General features: G+C 43.4%; 1 long non-coding RNA gene across 3 annotated transcripts; it reads left to right on the top strand.

The window, feature by feature from the left end:
- The first annotated feature begins 1,720 nt into the window (after positions 1-1,720).
- LOC122441643 lies at positions 1,721-25,621 on the top strand. Of its 3 annotated transcripts, XR_006269415.1 has the most exons (4): positions 1,738-1,850; positions 6,754-6,756; positions 18,684-18,748; positions 25,019-25,621. It is a non-coding gene; the product is annotated as an uncharacterized LOC122441643 (long non-coding RNA). The 3 variants fall into 3 exon arrangements; XR_006269419.1 differs by lacking the exon at positions 6,754-6,756 and having other exon boundaries at positions 1,721-1,850; XR_006269418.1 differs by lacking the exons at positions 1,738-1,850; positions 6,754-6,756 and adding an exon at positions 18,080-18,156.
- Positions 25,622-26,524: the final 903 nt, after the last annotated feature.

The following is a 26,524-nucleotide window of genomic DNA, read 5'->3' as shown; positions in this document are numbered from 1 at the left end:
AGACCTTTCTGTGGCTCTTCTTCTGAGCAAACATGCAAATCCAAATACAGTCTGGCTCCATCAACTATAATCCATACAGAGCAGGGCAGAGCAATGAGAAGGTGGGATGCCCTTCCTCCCCAGGTTATCTTCTAGATCTTGAAAGTTCACTTTTGCTTTATTCTTCTAGTTTTCTACTTGCATAGATTCCCCCTAGGGGAGAGGTAGGTCCTTTTTTTTTTTTTTTTATCATTTCAAAGTTTTAATAGAGTCAGTTTACTTTTGTCAACTTGAGCTGTTTTATGGTAAGTACATATATATTAACATAATCATAATATATATGATTACACATATTCATGTGGGCTTCCCAGGTGGTGCTAGTGGCAAAGAACCTGCCTGCCAATGCCAGAGACATGAGACGCGGGTTCCATCCCTGGGTCAGGAAGAGCCCCTGGAGTAGGAGATGGCAACCCACTCCAGCATTCTTGCCTGGAGAATCCCATGGACAGAGGAGCCTGGTGGGTTACAGTCCGTGGGGTCAAGGGGAGTCAGACAGGACTGAAGCGACTTAGCACAACACATTCATGTCTATTTTCTCTCCAGTTTTTCTTTTCTTTTTTTTTTTCTAGAAAATAAGCATAGGTTGGCCTCTCTCACCCATGAGAGACGTCACTGATGTTGGGAATTGTAAGACTATTTGCAGTTGAAAGCTGTTCGTATCATTCTGAGTGTTATTGTGAGCCCGAAATGGAAATTTTACATGGTTAATTGCCTTAAATAATTTGAAAGGCGGGTCTTAACTAGCATTGAAATGAATTTCTCTCCCCAAGGGGAGAATGTGGAGAGGCCTGGGAGGAAATCCCCGGAGCCAGCTCAAAGCTTTTTCTCAGGATTATGTCTGGGCCTCCAAATTTGCATATAATAAGGGGCACCTGGCAACACAGTGATTGCCTGCTTTTCCTTTCTAGTTCCTTTAACTAAGTAAACCTTAAAAGGCAGGGAAGGCTCTATATTTCTGGATTTTCAGGTGGAACTAGAGAAGCCCCGCTTGGGGGAAGCGATTCGCCCTCAGTTACCTAGGAAATGAATGTCTCTGGGTGAGGAACACCCTATCTACTTCTGTCCGTTCTTGAGGCTTGCCTGGGAAGGGACTGTGAGAGAAGGTACTGGGGCTGGTCATTTCTAGGTCTTGTCCTCTTCTCTGTTGATAATATTATCTCCAGACTCCAGTTCTCACAGAGATGAACTCAAGCTTTTTATCACCCTTCTAGCACCTTCCCTATTTTCTGGGTTTTTCTGGGTCTGCATGAAGCTGTTACTATTGCTGCTTTCCCCTTTCTTTACATTTTCTGCAAAAAGAGGAGCTTTTAAGAACTTGTGGCCACCAGAAAGGGGTAGAGAAAAGACAAAGGGGCCTTGGGGGCGGACATCATTGCTTTGTTACCTGTTTTTTCGAGTTAGGCCCCAATGAGGGCCCTCCTGCCTGGTGTCCATGGAGCCAGTAGAGACTGTGCTCAGATCAAAAGTGATGGAAAGCTTTCTACCAACAAGAACAGAGAGACTGAAGCTTCAGCTTTCTTTTACCAGCTCTGCTGACAAGCTGTGCTGTGGGGCTGTTTACAGGGCTTCTGACCCTGGGGTAAGGGGTTCTCGTGAGTTCTCGCGGGAAGGGACGCGGTTCTCGCGGGAAGGGCTGCAGTTCTCGCGTGACCAGTTCCAGCGTCTCTGCACTCGGCCCGCTGCCATCTTGATTTGGAAGTTTACTCAGCTACTTTGTGCTAGAAAGTTCTGTATTCGAGGCTTTCCCATGCCCCTCCCTGTAAGTCAGTGAAAGTAGACTAAGAACAAAAGAAAAGGAAAAAAAAAAAAAGGTAAGATTTTGTTTTTTATTACCCAGATACTATTTTTGTTTCCTGGGAATTGTTAATGGACTTCATTTGTGGCGACAGTTTCCCTTTGCTCCTCTTTGGTGCGCGGACGGGTCTGGCGAAGGGAGGCTGTTGAGGTGGAGGAGTCTGCATTTTGCTCTCTTTAATGTCTTTTAAACTTTTCATCATCCGTACAAGTTTCCTGGGAAAGGCCTACCCTTCCCACTCACTCATTCGACAAACGTGTATTCAGCACATGTTCGGAGCGGAGTAAGGCTAAACACTGTCTTGAAAATGTGTGTTTCTGTAAATGTCACTTCTCCATCCCTCAAGGCCCCACCCAGCTTTTGAGAGAGCACTTCTTAGAGAAAGGGTGAGCTAGGTCTAGATCCACTCTAAGCAAGCTTTCTCTTGTATCTACACTGATGGGCTGGAGAGTGTATAGGCCTCCTGTGAAACCCCAGGGCCGCAAACTCTCCTAAAGGAGATAGAGAGTGTGAATTCTGAAACTGACAGTAAAAACAGCTTCTAGAGACAGCTCATTGCAGTTTGCAGAAACTTTTCCTGTAGTTTAATCGAATGAGAGGGAACTTGGGGATTTCGAGCTCAAAGCCATCACTCTGCCGTGCTGGCCCCCGAGGTTCGTTCTGAGGATACAGATGCTCAAGGCCGGGTTGCTTGATTCCTCAGCAGCACTACCAGGATTGTGGACAGCTCAGCACGTGGGACGATTCCCCTAAAAAGTTAGCAGTTGCCTCCCCAAATGATCAGGTCACATAAAGGCAGCATTGATATCTTGTTCACCTGCTCAGTTTTCCTAGTCAGCTGCTCCCCAGAAGGCGCTAGTGGTAAAAAACAACAGAAACAAACTGCCTGCCAGTGCAGGAGACTTAAGAGTCGAGGTTCAATCTCTGGGTCAGGAAGACCCCTGGAGAAGGAAATGGCAGTCCACTCTAGTATTCTTGCCTGGAGTATCACATGGACAGAGGATCCTGGCAGGCTATGGTCCCTGTGGTCGTGAAGAGTTTGACAAGCCTGAAGTGACTTCGCACAGTCAGCTGCTCACCAAGTATGGCCATCCATTCACAAAACAAAACCGAAAGCGGCGAAAAACTAAAAAAAAAAAAAAAAAAATTCAGAAGAGGATGGTTTTAGAGATCCAGTCTGGTTTCAGGTTTTGGGGTTGTGGATATTTCTGTGGGTGTTTTCTTGGATCCACAATAAGCATTAAACAAAAGAAAACACCCAAACTAGACCCGTCCTCAAGTTCTGACTCTCGGGCTGTTTATCAGCAGAACTCATGGGATCCAAAGTTATGGGACTTAGGACTGAGCTAATCTCTAAGGGACAAATTGTGGCATATTCTCTTTTTAAGGGCTGTTTCAAATCTAAATATCTTTGTCAGTGATTTATGGTCTTCTGTGATTGTTTATTTAGTTTCCTACATCTTGGAAAAAAAAAAAAAAGCTTTTAGGGTCAACCTGCAGTGAACAGGGGTTCGACATCTAATGTCAGCCCAGCCTTTGGTTTCTGCCTCGACCCAAGAGTAAGGACCAGGAAAGGGGCATGTCCTGGGGTAGCAGGTCACCATCCGGAAATGCTACCCCCTCCCTTACAAGGAGGGTTTTTTTGGGGGTGTGGGGGGCAAAGAGAAATCAGCAAACCAGGCTGATTCAAACAGAATATCATTCTTCATGTTGAAGCATTCTGAGTTTGAGAAAACCCCGAACACTTTGAGCCCTGGGCACTTTTTCCATTAATTTTTTAAACTGATGTATATGTCAAGGGAAATTTAATACATAGGTTTCTGATTCATTTACACTTAACTCATCAAAATATTGTTCTGTAAGAGGCATTTGGTGTCCAAGAAATCTTAAGAGCCTTTTTATAAGCTTTTAAACTTCTTTTAAACGTTAAGAAACAGAAGTTGCAGTCTCCCCAAAGTAAACAGGAGTGAATCCCTGGTGGTGGGGAAGGGACGGAGGGAGGGGGCTGTGGGGGGTGGACAGTGGGCGCCAAGACACACTGACCTCAGCCCCCAGACACCAACACAGAGTCCAGTATTTTCCAGCCCCCTCCTGCTGCTCAATGCCTCATCCGCTATTAGGGAACAATTGGTGGGCCTACCTTTTAGAATTCTGAAGGCAAGGACAAGCTGTTTCAGGGGCCCTGCTGTTGGCAGAGAAATCTCCCAAGTGTTCTCTAGAGAAGCAGGATATAGACTCCAAAATTTTACTTCCAGGCAAGACCCTTTTTCCCCCCTTCAAAGAGAGTGCTCATAATGTGTCCTTTCATTTATAATTTTATGAAGGTCTCAATTGAACATGTAAAGAAAGTGGAAAAATTCTAAGTTGCCATGGATGTTTGGCATTTTTCCCACTCTGCTAAAATCGACTTTCTCCCCCAAGCAAAATGGTTTCAGAGACTCCAATAAAAAAGTGGGGAGGAGGACAGTGAAGCTGTCTGGAGTCAGAGGCTTCACGAAATATGTTTGTTCTTTAATTGTTGGATGTGAGCTACTTAGGTTTTCGCCCTCTTTCGCCTGGCTTCCCTTGTTGTTAATAAAAGGAGACTGTCTTGCATTTCAGAATGGCTGTGACTTCTGTAAACAGGCACTCGCACATTTTATCTCATTTTACCAATTAAGCTGCAAAGCAGTAGATGTTCCAGAATCTAGCATTTCTTGTAGGTTTGTTTGTTGTATGTTTTTGTGTTTCTAAAAAGAGGAGGAAACTTGGCAATAAATGATGTCATCAATGGTAAAAAATTTTTGTTCTCTTTTTGGATTTTTAAAAATCCATAGTCTTGAGCAGATGCAGAAATATTCAGAAAAGGAGCCAAGGAAAAATATTAGACAGCAGTTCTCAGATTTATTTATTAAGCGGAGACTTTTTCCTTGGTGTAAGTTTCCAGCAATTTATATTAGCAATATGATTTTCTCCTGCCTCGTTTTAAACAGGTTCAGGCCTTCCTTCTAAAAACTGATATTTTATTCAGATCGAAATATATCTTCTATTTTTCAGAGACCAGGATTTTTTTCATACACTGTAGAAATTGGTGATAATACATCAGGTCAAGGCACTTCCCTGGGGGTCCAGTGATTAAGACTTCGCCTTCCAATGTAGGAGGTGCAGGTTTGATCCCTGCTTGGGGAGCTAAGATACAATATGCTTCCAGGCCAGAAGACCAAAATATAAAACAGAAGCAATATTGTAACCAATTCAATAAAGATTTTAAAAACGTCTACATAAAAAAAAAATCTAAAGTAGAGCAGGACAAGAAGTAAGGGAAGTTGGAGGCTAAGGTGGGCAAGACTCTTGTCACGGAGCTCAGGGGGAGTGTTCTGTGAGTTCTGTGCCTCAGCTGTGGGGCAGAGCCAGCATAGATGCTGCATGCTCATTCTTTGCAAGGACCTTTCCAACAGGGTTTCTTGAGACACGTGTTTTTGTAACCTGGTCAAATGTTGCTACCCTGCTGGCTTATTCGGTAAGGAATGTCTGACACTTCTGTGGTGTCTGGTGTAGATACAGAGATTTTCGAGGCACTGTATTTAGAAATCCTTTCAGGAGTCCCAAAAGGAAGATGAGAAACATCCTTCTGAAAAACAGAGTAGACTTCTGGGTACTTTAAGATACTCATCTTTCACTTATTACTTAATTTTTTTTTGAGTAAAATTTCAAACGGCATTATTATCATGTTCCCAACTATGAGAAATGAAAATGAAAATGTTAGTTGCTCAGTCGTGTCCGACTCTTTGTGACCCTGTGGACTGCAACCTGCCAGGCTCCTCTGTCTGTGGGATTCTCCAGGCAAGCATGCTGGAGTGAGTATCCATTCCCTTCTCCAGGGGATCTTCCTGAGCCAGGGAACCAACCTGGGTCTCCTGCATTGCAGGTGAATTCTTTACTGTCTACTCCACCAGGGAAGCCATTCCACTATTAAATTCTTTGTATTCTTTTAATTTTTCTCCTTTTGATAAAAAACTAATATGACATATCTTTATACCTGTTTTTTTTTTTAAGAGCTCTCTTTGAATGTTTAATTTTCCAGCATTTTCCAAAGCATAGGTGTAGGGTGTGCCTCTTACTATCCCAAAATGTCGGTATTTTTTCCTCCAGTATTGCTTCTGTGCTACTTGAATTATCGGTTGGCAAAGGAAATTCTCAGGAAGCATAAGGTTCTACTTATTTTCAGCAAGTTTCTAAATTTTTTTATTTCTTGAAATTTCTGTAGAAACAGCTGATGTGGATATGTGGACATGTATTGAATAGTTTCTTTATGTTAGGTTTATGATCATTTCATTTGATTGTGACAATTGACCCATTTTGTCACTGAGAAAATTGTGTCTTGAGGCAGTGACCTGATACAGATTTTTTTTTTGTTTCGACTGCACCATATGTGACATTCAGGATCTTAGTTCCCTAACCAGGGATCGAACTCGTGTTCCCTGCAGTGCAAGCGCAAGGTCTTAACCACTGAACCACCAGGGAACTCCTATGATGCTGATAGTGATTAGATAAATCAAAAACGACTGCTTCAGTGCCAGGTTACTTGAGAACGTTTTCTGGACAGTTTCCTTGTGGTGATGTTTGTGTTAATGACCCAACATCGTAACAGGGACTTCTGAATGGAGAACTTGTGACAGAGCTAGTCACATTTTCTTTGACATAATATATATTTTTTTAAGTTCCTAGGAATAATTCTTATACTCAGAAACATATTTGCTCATCTGAGTTATATGTGACTGTTTCTAATTTTTATTATGGGTTTATTGATCAACCCATTTAATGAATACTGTGGCTGGATAAGGCTAAAAATAGAAAAAATTATACACCCAAATACTTGGCTTTGGTTGTATAATCTAGTAGGGGAATTATAGAGAGAAACAATTAGAAAACCATGTCAGAAGGTCAAATGCAGGTATATTGCAAAACACTTAGCTTTATCGGATGACTTTCAGCTTGGCCATGACGTCCTGTTTAGGAAGCTTCTACCCTGCTTTACCAAGAGTACAGAAACACCTTCGAAACTTGTACAAACACCTCGGAATTAACATCTTTTCTGCTCTGTACACTTCACCTCAGGTAGATCTTTGGATTTGTCATAAAACATCAGATTAGTCTGATGCAAACTATGATTCCTATTTCTCGAAGTATGCAAATGATGCCAAAAGCCATGCTTCATTTTCAGTTCACTATACTGTTAGTCACGAGGAAAGGAGAGAGGCAGTTTCCAATTAATCTCTAATTGTAAAAGCTTTATTTGAACATTAAATAAATACTTTTCATTCCACTTAGATCTACAGTCCTGAACTTCTTACAGCAGTGATAGAAGCCCCTTCCCCAAACTGCCTTTTTCTTTATGGACCATTAAACCCACAGAAAACACTAATTAAATGTTCATTAGCTTGAGGATGAATAATTATACTTAGATTTACATGTTGCCTTTTATGTTCAAATAGCTGCTTAGGCATCAGCTAATTAATCTGTGAATGAAGAATACTTCCAGTATTACTCTATAATTAAGACAATCTCAGGGCGACAAGAGGATTGCCAACGGGGGAGTTAAACAGTCCTGCAAGCCTCTGTAGCGTTTGTTTTTTCATTGCTCAGGTAGAATGGCCAGACCCAAGTTCAACTGCCAACTCTTCACTCTCATTTACAAATAAACTTGTTTTTGAATGACCAAGGTTTTCTAACTGACAAGGAACTGGAAATAAAAACAAACAAATAACGAAAAGTATTGCCTTTAATCTGAACCTTTTGGGTTACTTTTTAAATTTTTATTCCCCGTGAACAGTGAACTTGAGTCTGTTTCATGAGATGTGGTAGACTGTATGTTCGCTCTTTTTCTTGACTAGCGTAGTCTTTTGTGGAAGCTATTGCAGTGTGTGTGTGTGTGTGTGTGTGTGTGTGCGCGCGTGTGCGCCTGTGTTTGTGTGTATATGGTTAGGTGGTACAACGTAATACTTTTTTCAGGACTTGATTTTCTGAGTGTTAAGGATTTGGTCCTAAATATAAATTGAGAAACTGACAAACAGAATTTTGCGTTTTGGGGAAGCCAGTGTTTGTAATCCAAAAAAATTATTTTGTTCATTTATTGGATGTTGGAAATCTCTTTGGAGTAATGATGGATACAATAAAGTGAAATACGTCTTTATAAACTCATGGCCAAATTGTAACAGAATGAGGATCATTAGCTGAAACAGAAGATAGTCCTTAGTATTTTCATCTGTATGTAGGGTTGGAGGTTATGCTGTATTAAAATGTTCAACTCCTGTGACCAAATAGCTGTGTACTTTCCCTGAAATACAGTTTTCTCAGCTTCAAGGAATTGATGTAATAATAAGTGAATTCAAGTTTCTGGATTTGGTTGGTTTCAAATGAGCTTGTGTTGAATGCTAACTTTTCTCCAATTCAGTAACTAGCTTGTATATGAAAATTAAACATTTGGGGAAAAGTTTTCTCTGTTAATTTTGGAACTTGTAGCTTAGCACTCATCTGTATTTACTTCTCTTCCCAGCCCTACCCCCCAACCCTTTACCTACTTGCAGTAAATTAAAGTGATGATATGCTTTTAAATTACAGTTTTGTAACTGGGTGTCTTTGGGAGTAGTAACTTAATTTTCTCACTATGAACATGCAGTTTCCAACCTGTCAAGACAAGCATAGAAGTACCAAGCCACACAGGCATTCTGATACGAAATTTGGAAAGTTGAGGTTGTTAGAAGAACTAGAAAGCACAGATTGCACTCAGTTTGGACAAAGATAAACAGAAAACATGCTTTTTTATGAAATCAGAGATTAAATGAGTTGATGGAATCAAGCCTAGACATTCGCATAAGCCAGAGTGGAAAATTATAGACTAAAATACATCTGATATCAAAGAGAGTGACTCTCTCCAAAAGCCTTCACTTTTTATTGGAACCAAGGATTTTTTTTTTTTTTATAAGCTCAGCAGCTCCTAGGATTTTAAAAAGAAAAATAAAATCCTCCAAACAGTGTGGCTTTTATCCAACACTTTTGTGATTTTTTCAAATGACCAGATTTGAAACTTTAATCACCTCACACCTAGGGATTTTTTTATGTGTGTTTTAATTTGAGAGGCATATCCACAGACAAAATGACTCATGAAAAACAGAATCAGCCTAATCTCTCAGTTGGCCCTACTCCTCCATCAAACCAAGAAAGTCAGTTTTGCCTTGGGATTTCAGAGTGTCCCCAAGTAGCCTTTAAATTTATGCAGTGTTCATCTCACAGCTATGATCACTGGTTTCTTTTGAAATGCACTTAAGCTCTCGCTTAAGTAAATTCATTCATGAACAATTATTTGGGAAATTGGAAAATCCTTTTCTATGTGGAACCTTTTTTCCTGGGCCCCCTCCTAACTTGAGATGATGATTCTTGGTTCACACAGCCCGCAGATCCTACTCTTGTTTTATAGAGGCAGGAGAGCTGGTGGTAAGGTAACCTTGAAATACACTTGGCAAGTGTACAGGAGCTAAGATAATGCCTTTGGAGGGTTACTCATGGCCACTGAAATGTTAATCCACAGAAAGCCACTGCCGGCTGAGATCTCCCTTGGTGGGGAAATAGATGGATTCTAACGCACATTTTTTCTTAGGAAATCAAGTCTAGATTCTCTTGGAGCTGGTAATGCTAATGTCACTGTTCTTTTTCCTCAGAGGTAGAATGAAGTTGGTTAAGAAACAGAAGTCTATTCATTAACAATTCAGATTGTGCCCCCAGTACCTTGGAAGTCTAATAACAGAAGAAGACTATCAGCATCAAGAGTTGAGAAACACAGTCCAGGAGAGTTCTGTGCTGTGCGCAGTCACGTCAGACTCTCTGTGACTGCACGGACTGTAGCCGCCAGGCTCCTCTGTCCACGGGATTCTCCAGGCAAGAACACTGGAGTGGGTTGCCATTCCCTCCTCCAGGGGAGCTTCCTGACCCAGGGATCAAACCCACATCTCCTTTGGCAGGCAGATTCTTTACCATTGAGCCACCAGGGAAGCCCTCTAATAAGGGGAGCAATAGCTCATTTCACACCTTTGCTGACATGCTTTATCTTCGTCCCACATAGGAAGAGGCTCTTTCTGACTACTATCTTATAATGGTTTAACAATCCCAGCTAGGCTAGTTAGCTGGTCTAACAGCGGCCTTGGGAGTCCTCAGACTTTAGTTCCCTCACCTGCAAAACGGGATGGATAGAGTCCTTGCCTTGTGTCAGGTGTCCAGCTGTCTGTCTTGCCTAGGCCTCTTCCCGTTTTAGTTCTGAAAACCTCAGGTGTTAGATAATGCCTCATTCCTGCGCACACCAGTACAGTTGTCACCCTGTTCGTGAGAAACAAACCAGAAAATGTGTGCAACGTAAAGGACATGGTACCTGGCACCCAAAAGATTTATTTTAGCCAATGGGCTGGAAGGGATCAAACTTTTACTGTTTCTCTCCCATACATTTTTGGATGTGTTTTTCTAAAACGAGGGAGATACAACTTTCCATAACCAACCGTCAGATTTGGTCAGTCTCCCTGGGGAGTGTGAGGAAGCCGTGTCCTGTCTGAGGACGCTGCAGGGTGGAATGTGGGCACAGAGCCGTGATATGAGTGAGGGCATCTTGTCGGTTTGTTTCCTCTGTGCTGTGATGATGGAGCTGTCATCTTAGTTCAAGGCTTATCTCCGTGGACATTTTCAGCCCTCAGCCTCTTGCGTCCCCAAATTTTCAACTTTAGACCTTTCCTTATCATCACAGCGGCCAGCACACACTCAGCACTTTACACGTCACGCATGACCGTTAAGCTCTTTGACATCTATTAACTCACTGAACCTAACAGCAACTCAAGAAATAGCAGCAGGAGCACCAGGACACATGTCTCCTCAAGCAACAAATACAAAGAAACCGCATGGGAATAAACATAACTGCGTGCGTGCACAAGTTCTGGACAGAAGATATAGAGACCAAAAAAACACAAGTGCCACTTTAGAGAAACCTGGAGCAGAAACAGGGTACCATGCTTGCCTCCTGCACACAGCACCACCTAAGGGGGTGGGTAAACCACCCAAGCCACCCCTACCCTCACCCCATATAAGGAACCAGTTCTCCCCACTTTGGCGAGCAGCAAGGGAACCTGTTGCTTGTTCTCCCTTTCCTGCTGCCACAGGGACCCCGATAAATAAAGCCTTGCCTGAAAGAAAAAGTAGTGACTGTCTTTTCCCCCCATTTCACATGTGAAGACACACAGAAGTGGAGCAATGGAGAAACTAACCTGGAGTTTGAAAGTTAGTTGGGTGGAGCTGTGATGCCAACCAAAGTGACTGTCCTCCTTCCATCCTCCTCTCCTCACCTACAAGCGGGCTGATAGTAACTGCTCACCTAACTTGCGGGGCTGTGGACAGAATCTGATGAGTTGGGACATGTTGAAAACACACCGGCTTCCAGGACTTCCCTGGTGGTCTGGTGGCGAAGACTCCATGCTCCCAATGCAGTGGTGTAGGTTTGAGCTCTGGTTGGGGAACTAAGATCCTTCATGGAGAGTGGCATGGCTAAAAAATAAAAATGTTAAAATAATTTTAAAAAATGCATCTGCTTCCAAATATTAGATAAATGTGCCTTCGTTGTTCTTTCATCACTTTTATCTGCTCAGCTGTGCTGCACGCTCTGAAACTGCAAACATTTTGGGAGGTAACAGGACTACCCTGATTAAGTAGGTCCCCTCTGTAATCAAGGACATGAAGCCTTATTTCCCTGGAGTCATCCCCTTGGGGATGAGATGTAGAGCAGAGAATTGTCCCGACTCCTCAGGTCAGTGCTGTGTCTGCCTCTAACCCCCTCGCCAGTGGCATTGTTGCCATGAGTCACAGAACACAAAATGAGGTCTCGGGCATCACTGTCTCGCAGGACAAAAGCAAAGCGAGTCGCGTTGAAGATGGGAAACATGATAAAATTTAGGTGAGGATCAAGTTACCATTTTGCAGCCTCTAACTGCAAGCTAATTAAAATTCAGGCTTGTTTCTAAGAAGTTGAACAAACAACAGTGTCCTTAAAACGGAAAATAAAAGGAGCACAACACTGGAGCTTGGGTTTGCTGTGGATGAGAAGGCTCAGCAGAGGTGGTGCGGAGCACACACTGCAAATTACTCATGAGTCCCTGGACCCTGTTTAGCACACACGCAGACACACACTCGCTCTGATTAATGGAGGGTATGTATGCACAGTGACATCACCTTTGGAGCTCAGAGCATTAGGAGCCTCACCAGGTGTGGCTAATTTATGTTCAGGTGTGGACAGGATGGTCATTAACGACAGAGCCTGGTTCGGTCTCCTACCTAAACTCAACGCCTCTGCTGCCCCGCCCCTGGCGGCATGCCGTGCCTGCAGAGCCTGCCTTTTCCGTGTTGGGCATGCAAGCCTTTCACTTGTCAGAGGCCCAGAGTACTTTGGAAGCTTCAGGTGTGTCAGTATCAGTCAGCTAATGGAAGCCATGTGTTTGCAGAATGGGAAAGAAAAAACCTGGCATCTTAAGCATCTAGACAGGTCTCACTGTAAATGGGTCTAAAGCAGAGACTTTTTTGAGGCCTTCTCTTGGTAGATCTTTGGCCACCCTGCTGTTTAACAGTTGATAATGCTATTCAAATAACCCTGCTCCAAAACAGGAATGGCCCTTTCTCCAAGGGCCAAGGAAGCAGCCAAGATTTATTGAGTACCTGTTTTGTTGTTCAGTCGCTAAGTTGTGTCTGATTCTTTGCAACCCCATGGATTGCAGCACCCCAGGCTTCCCTGTCCTTTATTGAGTTTGCTCAGACTCATGTCCACTAGGGTTGGTGATGCCATCCAACAGTCTCATCCTCTGTTATCCCCTTCTCCTGCCTTCAGTCTTTCCCAGCATCATGGTCTTTTCCATGAGTCAGTTTTTCGCATCAGGTGGCCGATGTATTGGAGCTTCAGCTTCAACCTCAGTCCTTCCAATGAATGAATATTCAGTGATTTCCTTTAGGATTGACTGATTTGATCTCCTTGCTGTTCAAGTAATCTCTGTGATCGTCATTATAGTAAGAAATTGCAGAGGAGTACCTATTAGGTTCCATGCAATTTCTCACTATAATGATGATCACACAGATTACATCCACTGCTACGAATTTAGTGCATATACCTAATAAGAGCTCTGTCTTCACTGATTTATTTAATCCTGACCCTAGGTGGGGAGGTAGGTGTTATCATCTTCATTTATGGAAAGGAAACACGTTCTCAGGAGAATTGAGTAGCATTTCTGCGGTGGAGAGGAAGTGAAGGGGAAGAATCAGTACAATTTGTATACACTCCCTCATGGGACAACAGATTGGAAAGATGGAGATCACGATGCTAGATTTCCCTGGTGGTCCAGTGGTGAAGAATCTGCCAGCCACTGCAGGGGACACTGGTTTGATCCCTGGTCTGGGAAGATCCCACATGCCCAGGGCAGCTATGCCTGCGCCCCGCAGCTACTGAGCCCTCTCGCCTTAGAGCCCGTGCTCCACAGTAGCCCCCCGCAGTGAGACGGCCGTGCTCTTGAGGACGCCCTCTCGCAGCAAGGAAGACCCAGCACAGCCAAAAACAAGTAAATATATACAGAAATAAAATTTTTCAAAGAAATTACGATTCTAATATAGCTAAGAGAGCTGAGATTTGGACAATTGGAGTGAATTTTCCAAGGACATGTGACTGGTTGAATGACAGTGGAGGGATCTTAGCACGGCTTTAAAATAGTCCTGTTAGTCTTCTGTGCTTTCCCAGGATGAGGAGGATTTGATGTCCCGAAAGACATCAGACACTTCATGTGTGATGAGACAGACACTTCATGAACCGCTGTAACAGCGTAGACGTAAAGAGAAGGAAGGGCTTCCCGGGTGGTGTAGAGGGTAAAGAACTGCCTGCCGGTTCAGGAGATGTGGATTAGATCCCTGGGTCGGGAAGACCCCCCTGGAGAAGGAAATGGCAACCCACTCCAGTATTCTTGCCTGGAAAATTCGAAGGACAGAGGAGCCTGGCAGGCTATACAGTCTGTGGGGTCACAAAGAGTTGATTGCAAATGAGCACAAACACTCGAAGAAAGGGAAGCAGTTTGGAAAGAATTCAGTTATTTCATGGAAATGTCAAATTATCCAAGCAGTCATTAGGGAAACAATCAGAAATCTTTTGGACTTGCTATTATTTTACCTTTTTTTTTTTTTTGGTATCTTTAGCTGAAAAACAATGTCAGAATTTCAGTGGCTGAAAATAACAGAGGCGTATGGTTTATTTGTACTACACAGTCATCATGGGTCAGCCAGCAGGAACAGGGTACCTGGGGTGGAGTTGGGGGGTTTCTGGACCACTTTGTGTTCACTCAGGGATACAGGCATAAGGCAGGAAGCAGGGCTACTGTCTATTGGCTCTTAAAATTTATCTTCCGCTTGAAGGTCTTTTTCCTTTGCTCACATGATATTGGCCAAAGCAAATCTCATGACTGCAAGGAGGTAAACATTGGCAATTCCACCTTGTGTATAGAAGGAGAAAGTCCAGGATACCGGAAAACAAGTAGCTTGGCAATCACAATTTTATAGACAGGGAGACAGGGACGTGGAAGATAGTAATCTTTTCAGGGATTGGGAACGAAGAAGTCTTAATCCTTCCCAGAAGGGAAGGAGGAAAGGCTGGTAGCTCCTTCCTCAATTTGGATAAATACAATAATAGTAATATTCCATAATCCCCTTTTCTTTTTCTGGGATTCCTGCCCCCCCCTTTTTTTTTTTTAAGTAATTTTTTTGTTGTTGTCAAAGTATAGATGATATACAGTGTTGTGTTAATTTCTTCTGCACAGCAAAGTGATTCATTATACTTTTTTTTTTTTTTTTTTGCTTACTTGGTCGTGTCCAACTCTTTGTGACCCCATGGACTGTAGCCTGCCAGGCTTTTCTGTCCATGGGGATTCTCCAGGCAAGAGTCCTGGAGAGGGTAGCCTTTCCCTTCTCCAGGGGGTCTTCCCAACCCAGGGATCAAACCCGTGTCTCCCGCATTTGCAAACAGGTTCTTTATACCACCTGAGCCACAAGGGAAGCCCAAGCATCCACAATTATATGATCAGTTTTACTACAGATACGTTTTTATATTGCTTTCTGTTACAGTTTATCAATATAAACTGTATATTTACAATATATGAATATACAATATTGCCACAGAATATTGAATGTAGTTCCTGTGCCCTACCTTGTTGTTTATCCATTCTGTATCTTACACGGGTTGCCATTCCCTTCTCCAGGGGATCTTCCCGACCCAGAGATCAAACCCGGGTCTCCCACATTGTAGGCAGATTCTTTCCTGTTGCGCCACCAGGGATGCCCAGATGTTAAAGCCTGCGTCTGCCACGCCCAGCCTCCCCTGTGCTGCTGCTGCTTTTCTGCCCTCACCTCAGTACTGGCTGGTGAGACTCCGTCTTCTCTCTGGAGGAGCTGGACTGATGACTTCTCCCAGTGATCATCTCCAAGCCGCTTTCTTGGGCAGTTTTGTAAGCTGTCTTGACATCTGAATTATCTCCATGTTGAATGGAGCTAAACGGTCTTGCATGTGGCTGCAAGCAAGGCCTGCTGCTTTGTAGGGAGACTACGCTGGTGCTTGGCTTCCCTTTATCAACTCTCTTTCCCAGCCCTTCCTGTTGACCATCTCTTTCACATGAGTGTCTGAATTCTGGACAGGGAGATGAAGGTGACCACCTTTGGGACCAAGGGGTTTGAGCACCTCCAGTTAAAAAGGCAGGTGAGCCTTGGGAGTCATCTAGCCTGTGGGACTTCCTTCATATAAATAATTTTAAAAGCAAATGCCTCCCCGAGGAGCAGCCCCCACGCCCCCATAAGTCCACCCAGCGCAGTCACCCCACAGGGCGGTCTGGCTCCTGGGACCTAAGGCCCCTCCGTCCCTTCGCTACACGTCACTGGCTCTTACCAGCTTCATCCTTTTTGGAGATGAAAGGCTGTGTCTGAAAGGTCAGTTCTGAGGATGCTGGCTGTTTAACTAAAGTCACCTGAATTGCTCACGTCTTCATTGCAGTCATCCGAACGCCTGGTTCAGTTCTTATACACAGGTCCCAAAGGAATAACTTTGACGTTTCTTCAAAAATTGGTTGCAAACTGAGCTGCTTTCAAAAGTAAGGTCTCATTTAAAAAAATACTTCCTTCTTTTTCTTTTGTGGTTCATTAGCATCTTCTAAAAAAATTTTTTTTTCTCCCTCTTTCTACTGGGAACTAGAGGTATTTCACCCTGGCTTGCCAAATGATTTCTATCTCAGTAGAAAAAAGGACTTGCTATTTCCTGAAAATCTACCACCACTACCCTCCCCCTTCCTCTTTTTTTTTTTTTAATATGTTTGTGCTGGGAATCAAAGTCAAGTAACTTGATAACGAGTTAATGGAAACAAATTAATTCTGTCTGCATTTAAGAGAGAGACAGCTTGGCCTCACAAAGTTATCTTATATACTTCTCCGGACTTGACACTCTGGGTGTAACACTGTTAGAAAGTTTAGGTATTTAGGGGACATAAACAAGGGTACACTTCCCACTGGAGTAAGGTGATTATGTATGTGTAAATTATTCAGATAATTTTAGGGGAGTGGGTGGGAGAAATGTCATTCCAACACATCTGGCTAATTGCATCTAAATTATCATTTTGACCCTCCTGTTCTGTGGACAATTTGCATTAAATCCTAGGATACAGAAGAGGAATTTTAAAGAGCGTTTGTGTGACAGCTGCAAAAACAGTATTTTAATCATCCTAGGTCTCTCCTCTGGGATGGGATTGTGTGGCAGTTGGAGAGGCGTCCTGACCTTCACCTCCCCCTCCCCTGTGCCAAGCCCCTGTGCTCCCAAGGACGGAGCACACTTACTCGATAACCTTTCTGGACTTGGAGGAAGACTCCCAGCTTGCGTAAATATGCATCTCAGAACTGGCAGGTTTCTGAACTCTTGTGGAGCTACTGGAAAATGTTACTCCTAAAGTGACTTGGAAGAAAGTCATTTAGGGTCCAAGAGGCTTTGTGTTTCCAGGCATGTCAAGTCTTTGAGATGGGAAGAGTGGTGGTGATGCACTGGAGCTGATCACTGGCTGGCGGGTGATGGGGAATGGGGCCGGAGGTCTGAGCCTGCCAGTGGCATTGCTTGAGGGTTTGCCCTTACTCTTGCTTTCCAAAGGAGATCAGATCAGAACACAGAGTGGACTAGAGGGGAATAAATGGTACCATCCCTGTAGTCTTGTGTGACTTCCTCTTGTTGACTAGCTTCACAAGAGCCACACAAAATGATGTGAGTCACAGTCACTTTTCTTGTTTCCCTGTGCATATGACAGTGATGTTGACACTTACGGTTTTTGTTCTTTGGTTGTTTGGTCACTAAGTCATGTGCAATTCTCTTGTGAACCCACGGACTGTAGCCTGCCAGGCTCCTCTGCCCAGGTACGGATACTGGAGTGGGCTGCCATTACCTGCTCTGGACAAAAATAAATATCAAGACTTCTTTTTTTTTCTCCTCCACTCCCTCCATTAGCAGCTCTTTCTTTCTTTCTTTCTTTTTTTAAAAATCAGTTATAATTGTGATAACCACGCAATTCACTTGCTTTACTTGTACAATTCAATGATTTGGGGTATATTTACAGAATTGTGTAACTATCACTGCTGACATAGAGTTTTTGTTTTTGTCTTGTTTTTGTTACTTGGCGTATGAGATTTTAGTTCCCTGGCCAGGAGTCGAATCCACGCCCCCTGCATTAGAAGTAGAGTCTGCTGCGGACTGCTAGCAGCTCTTCCTAACCAACAGAGTGGATGATGTTCAAAATGACAGTGTAGGGGGAAGTTGGAGATGTATCTGAATCTACTCCTCTTTATCTAAGACTCTTCTTTCTCTTTCCTATAAAAATCTCCAACGGGGCTATACTTTTTTCCTTCATCAGTTTAAGGATTTGTCTTAAGCTTAGCTAGAGATTTAAGGCTCTCATAGACTGAGATGCAATTCTTAAGCTAAAGCTTCATTATTTACAGAAATGCTCAAGTTGGACGTTTCACATCCATTTTATTTGAAGGATGTTTTCCAGATCATTTTGCTTCTTTAGGGATCTCATTCCAAAAAGTGCAGGGAGGGGCATTCCACTTTACGGTCTCAGCCAAGACATTGCATAAACCCTTACGCCCACCTCTTTTTAGGGTTCTCTCCATGCGCTTGATTGCTTTTAGCCGGGAGGTTCATAAGCAGCTCCAGCTGAAACCACCCGAGTCTCCGAATCTCCCTCCAGTCTGGAAGTTTTGATGAGGTGACTTGGAAAAGGGATGGGTCTGTGGCTGAGTTCTGAAACCCAGCAGACTACAGGAGTTATTTGCCTCAGGATTCTGGGGTTTGAGGTGTTTGGCTGTTGGTCTAGAAATGACAGAAAGGGAGAAATCTGGTAGACCAAAGTGAGGATGCTAGCAATGCCAAAGGCATTCAGATGGGTGGGGAGGGGTGAGGGCCAACCTCCAAATAATGCTCCCTTCAAACTCCTGGGCCTTTGCATCCTGAGTCTCCAGATTCCACTCAGCATGCATGCCGAGTCATTCTGTTTTCTTCCTAGGGCTTTTCAGTTGGCCTTCCAGGGTAACAAGTGGATATTATCTGCTAGAGTCAAGCTCAGGCTTCTTAGTGCCAGGGCTATTCAGTGCTGAGAGAGTGGCCACGAGATCTTGGGGACGTGCAAGAGAGAATCATGGGAGCATCCATGTAGGTTATCTAAACCAAATCCTCCTCTTCCTGAGTATCTGGATACCTTTGGTTAATATATATATATATTTTTTTTGGTTTCAGTTATCCATGAGTCAGATGAGCAGAATTGCATTTTGATGATGTTACTTGAACTGCAAATGATCCAGGTAAATGCCTATATTCATTCTCTTTACATGTACGAACACAACATACTTTCTCGTGGTCTATTAATATTAAATGTGTTCCTTCTAAATTTCAGCCAGTTTTCATAATAAAGTAGGGAAGCAGGGAAATGATACAGGAAACTTAGGATAAGACATTAGAAACCTTGAACTCAAGTTTCCTATCAGCTATGTGATCTTAGGACAGGAAACCCCCTACATACAATTGAGTTCCATTCTGAGAGCATATTTGTGAGTCCAGTTTGTTCAAAAGTCCAACAAAGTTGGCCTAGGTACCCAACTAACACAATTGGCTACATAGGACTATACTATAATAGGTTTGTAATACTTCTCACACAAATAGTATATAAAAAAACAAACCCAGAAGGTAAACGTTTTTAATCTTATAGTACAGTAGAATAGCTGGCGTATGCCAGGGCTGGCATCAAGTGAACAGCCAAAAAGAGGAGGAGGAAGGGAAGCTGGGAGATGGCAGAGCTGAAGGATCGTCAGCAGTAGGCGTCGGAGGGCAAGGTGGGATGTCACTCAGGCACCTTGTGGCTTGCTGCTGCCGGCACGGGTTCCGGTTCCCGGCTGCAGTCAATACTGTCTCCCCTCTTGCTTCCAGACAGCCTAGGCTTGAAATAAAGGTAAACTGAGCCCCACTGTACTCTGTGTGGTACTGTACCGTAAAGGACACACAAGCACGGCCTCTAGTAGAGGGTGTACGCACGTGACGACGTACACTAGACGTGAGAACCAACTCACGCAGCTGGGCCTGCATGCGCACGTTGGTGTCTTTGAATGTTTGAAAGTTCACTTGTAGGGGACTTACTGTATAGCTGTTGAACTTCTCTGAGCATCGGAGATCTTCAGTTAGAAATGGACTAAGATGCTGTGGCCAGATATGTAGAAACACCAATGAGGCGGGCACCACCGATTTCTATTACCTCCATGTCACGCTTGCTTACTTCTGTTTTTGGCATTATAGAAGAGTTAACCATACTCTAGCCAGGATATTGAGGTGAGAAGCAACAGTTTCTTTTTTCTTAAATCGAAGTATAGTTGGTTTATAATACTGTGTTAGCTTCAGTAGAGTTACTTAAAAGCAATTTGAAAAAACATGTAAAGTTAGAGATGGGATTTAGGAATGTCCTTCCTATTGTTTTTTGTTCTTTATTTGCTAAGTCGTGTCTGACTCTTGCAGCCCCATGGACTGTAGCCCGCCAGACTTCTCTGTCTGTGCTACTTCCCAGGTAAGAATACCTGAGTGGGTTGTCATTTCCTTCTCCAACACTTCCTAGAGTTATATTTTTCTCCTCCAGCACTCATTCCCTTCCCAGGCTTTGCTGAAACTCACTTGAGATTTCTTAATAAAGATTTTTCTCAAGAATCTTTGGCAGTTACCTGAATTAGTTTCCTAATTCTGCCATACCGGCTTCCCTGGTGGATCAGACTGTAAAGAATCTGCCTGCAATGTGGGAAACCTGGGTTCCATTTCTGGGTCCAGAAGATCCCCTGGAGGAGGGCATGGCAACCCCCTCCAGTATTCTTGGTTGGAGAATTCCATGGACAGAGGAGCCTGGCAGGCTACAGTCCATTGAATCACAAAGAGATGGATACAACTGAGTGATTAATACTTTCAACACACTTTCTGCCATAAAAAAATGACCATAAATTTAGTGGTTTAAGGCAACACAAATTTATTATCTCATAGTTTCTATAGGTCAAAATTCAACATGGGTCTCACCAGGCTAAATCCAAGGTATGGGCAGGGCTGCGTTCCTTCCCTGAGGCTGGTGGGGAGGAAGCCCTTTCGGGTTCAAGCAGCCAGTCTAATTCAGTCCCTTGGAGTTGCAGGACAGAGTCCCCTGTCTCCTCGCTGGCGGTCAGCACAGGGCCATTGGCATTCCTTGGTTCATGGCTCCCGTCCTCCTTCCTCCAAGCCAGCAACAGTGAGACAGGTCAGAGTTCAAGTTCTGACCTTTCCTTTGGTCTCCTTTGTGGGGCTTACTTCTTCCACTCCATCCTTTCTGTTTGACTGGTCTGCCTCATCTTTCAGGACTCATGTGATTACACTGGGCCCATCTAGATAATGGGCTTCTCAGGTGGTACTGGTGGTACCTAACTGCCAACAGAGCAGACGCAAGGACTAGGGCTCAGTCCCTAGGTGGGGAAGATCCCTGGAAAAGGAAATGGCAACCCACTCCAGTATTCTTGCCTGGGAAATTCCATGGACAGAAGAGCCTGGCAGGCTAGTCTGCGGGGTCACAAAGAGTTGTACAGGACTGAGCAACTGAACACACAGCACTTTGGGGTAATCCAGCCTCTTTTCCCTATATTAAGTTCAACTGATTAGCAGCCTTACTTTTCAAAGACACTTCGTGGTAGTACCTAAATTAGGGTGTGATTGAATAACTAGGGTATAGGATCACGTGGAGGGGGAAGAAAGCTTCCTTAGAATTTCTGCCTAAGAAACTGTCCTGTGTGTTAGTCACTCAGTCGTGTCTGACTCTCTGCGACCCCGTGGACTGTAGCCTACCAGGCTCCTCTGTCCCTGGGATTCTTCAGGCAAGGATACTGGAGTGGGTTGCAGGGCCCTTCTCCAGGGGATCTTCCCGACCCAGGGATCGAACCTGAGTCTCTCATATCTCCTGCATTGGCAGGCAGATTCTTCACCACAAGCACCACTTAGGAACCCAAGAAACTGTCCCATAGGATGACATAAAGCTGTTATCAGCCATAGCACCCACTCCAGTATTCTTGTCTGGAAAATCCCATGGACAGAGGAGCCTGGTGGGCTACAGTCCATAGGGTCACAAAGAGACAGACATGACAGAAAAAAACTGTCCTATAGGATGACACAAAGCTATTATCAGTCATCAGCAGCTTTGTGGAATTAGTCACAAGGGTGGAGTTCTAGTGTCACTACCAGCTGAAAGGGAGTAGAATACTTTTTAAGTGCTCAATGGACATTATGCAGATTACTTCTGCATTTGAGATCAAGGATTAAAATATTTTGGCAGAAAGCATATGAGGGCAGCAGAAATCTCAGCTCAGTGGTGTAGACAAAAAAAGGGTCACCTGTTGGAAAAATAAATGAGAGCGATCACCTAGGGGGAAAATAATTTACTTAATGCTGTTCTGATATATTTGAGGTTGAGAGGTATCTACTGACTTATAAATACAATGTCATAGAAATTTACACTGCCTTCATTTGAAGCATTGCTTTGAAAATAAATGAAAAAAAATTTGAATATTTGGAAATATATTTTAAAATATTTGCAGATCTGCATGAGCCAGGTATGGGAGAAATTCTCCTTTTCATTCTCCCTAGATCTTTAAATTGAGTCCAATTACTGCTTAAGTCTAGCACATAAAATACATTCTGTATAGCACTATATATAGTTTTATAGTCTTCCCAGGTGGCTCAGTGGTGAAGAATACCACTGCCAATGCAGGAGACCTGGGTTCGATCCCTGGGTCGGGAAGATCTCCTGGAAAAGGAAATGACAACCCACTCCAGTATTCTTGCCTGGAAAAATCCCATGGACAGAGGAGCCTGGTGGGCTACAGTCCGTGGGGTGGCAGAGTCACATAGATTTAGTGACTAAACAACAACAGCATATAGTTTTATAGACATATAATGTTTAAATATAATATGTTGTTTCAAACTATCTTCAAAAGATAAGAATTCATTGCCGCCTTTGGTGACATAACACATTCTACATATGTATTTCTATTTGTTTTTATATGGAGATATGGGTTGATACAGATATGGGTAGATAAGTTCAAATGTAGAAATTGATAGAAATATGCTATGTTACCGTTAACAAGCCATAAATCCAAGGCTTTGCATCCTCAAACAAAAGTAAATGCAATATTGCATAAGAAAAAAGGACCATTATAGGTTTTGCATTCACCCAGATTCCATTATTACATGACTCTTTCTTTTTATAATCCTTCTTGGGGTCGATGTAGATCTCATTCACATATTCAGACTGAGTTGTTCCCCAATTGCAAATCCTTTTCAAGGCAATAGGAAATGTATTCCTTTTACATGTTCATTTTTGTGGTCATCAAGGTTTCCTGTCCACAGTCTTTCTTTGAATTCCCTTTGGGCTACATTTGGCCTGGGTTTGCAGGAGTGACTGGAAGACAGCCTTGCTTTTGATAAAAGGCATATCATTTCATCAGGTCCCACACATTCACAGAGCCTGGCCTACCCACAGTACCTGGGGTTTTCAAATCATACATTAGTCCAGGTCAACTTGACTATTGTCCGGTGTTCTGTCCTTGACTGGAAGTAACAGAACTAAGGAAGAAAAGAAATCACATCCTGTCAATAAGCGCTGCAAATATTTAGTGTGGCAAGCTTCGTGTTTTCTTTCTTATGAAAAGCTGATTAATATTCAGTGGTTGAAGGTTAATACCCCATTCATTTTATTCACTTTACATCCTGCACACAGCAGTGACTGTTCCAATTTCAACTCCTAATTCATACAAATCTGGTTCCAATCAGGAGATTAGTAACTTACTGCCTAAGCAGAAACAAATCACACAATTGCTAAGCTTATCTTTCTACCCATGCACAGACACATACGTGTGCTTGAAACAGACTCATTCATGGACAGAGGCAAATGCGTACATACCAGCAAAGTCCTGTCGATGTGGACGTACTTAGGAAGTTTTATTTGCTTACACGAGCATATGATAGGTATAGATGAAACTGACACCAAGAAAGCATCATCTAAATATACTCACATGTGCAGAGGTCTTTAACCTGAAGTTTCCTGTATTACAAGTATTTCTATATTGAATCATATTTTAAAGATATTAGAATGCATGATCATTTTAAAAATCCCTATACTGTGTTCTTTTGTAGAATATGATATTATTTGGGTGTTGTCTACCATATCTCAGTCTACTTTTCTACTAACTGATTTTTATGTTTGAGAGGTTGTCGTGAAGTTGAAAACACCATGTGTTTAAGAAGGTGAAACTGTAGCAGGATGAACTTGAGAGTAGTGATCATAAAGATTTTTCTGATCATGGGAATAGAGCTTCAAAACAGGTCACCAAAGAGGGAGGGGATTTGCATTTCCTGAAGATCTTTTGAAATTGTATCTCGTTTGTCTGGAAATGATTAAGGACAGTCCTACAGGGGTCTGTTTTAGGCTCCTTGCAGCTTAGTGAGTCTGTGACTTGGGGAGATTCGTCTGTGGTCACTCTATAGGAGAGAGAAGTTTATGTGGACATCTGCATTCTGGACAGGAAGGAGGAGAGGGGAAGGCCATTGCATTTGCATTTTCCAGATGATGGCATGCAGTGGTAGAACTGAAGAATTAGTCATCACAGGGATTGGCCATCTGATGGTGGGCATATGGAGGCTCAAGTTTTTTTTTTTACTTATATTTATTTCTGCTCAATATGACATAACAGTCAGGCTGCTGAAAGTTGATACATAGGGAGTAAGAAGAACTTTCAGTACCATGAGTACTTTATTTGGGAGCCTCGATTTTGGTTGTGATTTTTTTTTTTTCTTTTTTTACTAGCTGGACAGTGACCAGAGCCTTGAAGAGACAGGAGTCAGTGGGTTGATATTTCAGCTTATTTGAAGACCTAGAATCCATCTGTCACCCAGAAAGATTTATGAATTTATCTTTCTTTCCTTTCCTCTTTGATACTTACATTAGGGGAAAAAGCAAAGTACAGAATTTGGGGCTAAAAAACAACTGCTCCCACAAGGAAAGGGCTTCCCTGGTGGCTCAGCGGTGAAGAATCCACCTGCCAATGCAGGAGACTTGTGTTGGATCCCTGGGTCAGGAAGATCCCCTGGAGAAGGGAATGGCAGCCCACTCCAGTATTCTTGCCTGGGAAATCCCATGGACAGAGGAGCCTGGCGGGCTACAATGTGTGGGGTCGCAAAAAGGCCGGCCACAAGTTAGCGACTAAACAGCAACTACAGCAACCACAAGCAAGTAAGCAGTCCTGCCTCAGAGCCGCGCCTCGCCCCCTCGCTGGGCTTCGTGGTCTTGGTCTCTCTTCACTTAGACTGAAGATGAAATAATAGAGTAGATGAAGATGACAGTTGGTACCTTACAGGCCTTCATGGTGGCAATGGGTCATGGGTTGGTTGTGACTGTGTGATTTCTGTTTGTGTAAAAATCTGGAAATCTGTACATTGACAAACAACACATCATTATTTCTTGGTGCAGTTATATCTCACATGGTCTGATGTTTTTCTTTGCCTGTGTCTGTCTACTTATCCACCAGACTCCAGGTCCGGTCAGTTACCAGCTGTGTTCTCTGAACTTTTCAGCAAAGTTGTGCACTTCTAGCTTGCTGCTGAAGGCCTGTGTTGGCAATATTCTGAGAAGCTGGAGGAATTTCTATCAGTAAGAACCACACTTCTAACAAAAGTTACAGCTTCCCTGTCAAGATCCTTGAGGATATGAAGGCCTAGATCTCAGATGAATGTCCCTGAAAACTACATTTCATTCATGAATAGCTCACTCAGGCTCATCTGGGGAAGAACTGGAAATCTTCACTGGGACTTTTCTAAGCACTTTCTGACCTGCATCGTTTCTTGTAAATCGTGGTGAGATACACTTGACATAGAATTTACCATCTTGGGACTTCTCTGGTAGTCCAGTGCCTAAGACTCCAAGCTCCCATTGCAGTGAGTGTGGGTTCAAGCCCTGGGTGAGAACTAGATCCCACATGCCACAACTAAGAGTTTGCATGCCCCAACTAGAGATCCTGAGTGTTGCAACTGAAAAAAAAAAAAAAAAAGATCCTGAGTTCTACAGTGAAGATTGACAGTCCTGCATGCGGCAACTAAGACCTGGTGCAACCAAATAAATATTTTTAAAATTTTACTATCTTCACCATTTTAAAGTGTATGGTTTAAATGTACAGCCATCACCCCCATCCAACTCCAAAACTCTTTTCATCTTGCAAAACTGCAGCCGTTTCCCCAATGAACAGTAATAACCATTCATCCCCACCCACCCCCCACCCCCGAACCCTGGCAATCACCATTCTACCGTCCTTCTCTCTGAAGTTGACTGTAGTGAGGGATGTCCTGTGAGTGGAATTGTACATGTTCATCCTTTGGTGATTGGCTTATTTCACTAAACGTCATGGCTTCCTGGTGGCTCAGTGGTAAAGAACCTGCCTGCCAGTGCAGGAGACTTAAGAGACGCAGGTTCCATCCCTAGATCAGGAATTCCCCCTGGAGAAGGAAATAGCAACCCACTCCAGTATCCTTACCTGGGAAATTCCATGGACAGAGGAGCCTGGTGGGCTATAGTCCGTGGGGTCCCAGAGTCAGACAAAACTTAGTGACTAAAGAACAATAACAAGCACATCCTCAAGGCCCATCCATGTGGTATGTGTCCTCCCTTTTTGCGTGAGGCTGGAGTGGTAGTGATGACCCTCACAGGTATTTGGGGGCAGATACCAAGATCCCCCTGTTTGGAATCTCTATGATGTCACTGGGTACTGACAGGGCATGATAGCAACATTAGCCTCAGTCCTAACTGGTGATGATAAACCACGATCAGCAGCTGCAGACTTCTGGGGTTTCTGAAGAGAATTCTAGGAGAGAAGGACGGTGGGCAGAGAAGCGCACGCCTTCCACGAACTGGAGGTGGAGGAGGCAGCCCCGGGTGGACTGGAAGGCTGGATGTGCTGGGGTTTCTCCTCGCAGAGGGGGAGTTCCATTTTCGCGCTTTCTTTTAATTTCACAGATGGCATCAGGAGGGACTCTGGCTGGTG

This window comes from Cervus canadensis, chromosome 1 (genome assembly GCF_019320065.1).
Source record: "Cervus canadensis isolate Bull #8, Minnesota chromosome 1, ASM1932006v1, whole genome shotgun sequence".
Classification (NCBI taxonomy): domain Eukaryota; kingdom Metazoa; phylum Chordata; class Mammalia; order Artiodactyla; family Cervidae; genus Cervus; species Cervus canadensis.
This window is presented reverse-complemented; position numbering and strand designations above follow the sequence as displayed.